The sequence below is a fragment of the Austrofundulus limnaeus genome, unplaced genomic scaffold (assembly GCF_001266775.1).
Source record: "Austrofundulus limnaeus strain Quisiro unplaced genomic scaffold, Austrofundulus_limnaeus-1.0 Scaffold1933, whole genome shotgun sequence".
NCBI classification, from domain to species: domain Eukaryota; kingdom Metazoa; phylum Chordata; class Actinopteri; order Cyprinodontiformes; family Rivulidae; genus Austrofundulus; species Austrofundulus limnaeus.
The window spans coordinates 31,783-33,048 of record NW_013954335.1 but is presented as its reverse complement, the minus strand read 5'-3'; positions in this window follow the sequence as shown (position 1 = coordinate 33,048).

Here is a 1,266-nt window from a genome sequence, read left to right as displayed (position 1 = left end):
TATATATATAGTTCACAACCCCCCAAAATAAATAAATAAAAACAGTTTTTAAAAAGGCAATGATGACTATAAAATCTAATAAAATGTTGATGATGAAACTTTGGGATGAACTGTAACGTCTCATGTTCTGCAGTGATTTCAGTCAGAGCTGATGGAGATACAAAGATATTTATCCCATATGGTGGGTTTTTAAACCATGACAAGACTGAATAAAAACAAGCTAAAGTCAAAATGAAATAATATTTGCATTTTTAAAGTGTAAGAAGTAGAAAAAAGTTATCTGAAAAATTATTACTAGAACCAAAATKTCTACAAGTACCAAAGTATTTGTACTTGACCCCTCTGAAAATGACTCAAGTAATAAAGAGACTGATTATAACATCTGATTAAAAATTWAAAATAAAAAAGTTTTGTGCAAATTGTAGTGTTTTTAAAAACTAGAATGAAGAAAATTGATAAAAAGAAACAACATAATTACAAAGTAACAAATTCCATCAGAAAAAAAAAACACTTTTCCAAATCAAAAAATTCATTTCATTTTGAAGCAACATGYTCCAGCAGGTGACGTGTTTGTTAGGGTCAGTTACTGTTTCTGTTTATTCCCCTGACCTCCAGCAGAAACACCAGGTCTCAGGTGTGTTYCTGCTGAAAACCTTTTCATTCAGAGAACTGCACAGACTGTTCAGACATTTTACTCATCAGTTTAACTCTGACTCTTAAACACATGATACACAGTCCTGCTCTTCATTGACATGTCTGAACTATTTGTTATAATCAAAGGTGTAATTATGTGTTATTGTGATTAAACTGGTTATAGAGCAGTGTTGTTCTGTGGGTCATCTCAGTACTTATTAGAGGATAAATGAGTTCAAACATGCCTTACMCTAACAMAACAGACTRGTAGTTATTTCATCAGACTGCAGAGCTGCTTGGCAGGAAGGCCTTCCACCAGTGCACAGGAAGTGCTTCAGTTATAAGACCAGTTTCATTTCCTGGTTCTGGGCTGAATCYTTCAGGACTGAACAAGTGTTTGTTCCAGCTGAAAGGTTTGATTTTATATCATGCAATAAAATGTTCAAATCTAAAGTTGTCTCCTTGTCATTTGTTTGTTGATAAAACTGTCTTACTTTATAATATTACTCAAGTAAAACGTAGTACAACCATTCCTAAAAATACATTTTTTCTACCAAGTTCCTCAGTGTGAGTATATGTAAGTACATGTAAGTACATGTAAGTACACACTCTAAGTACCTGTAAGTACATGTA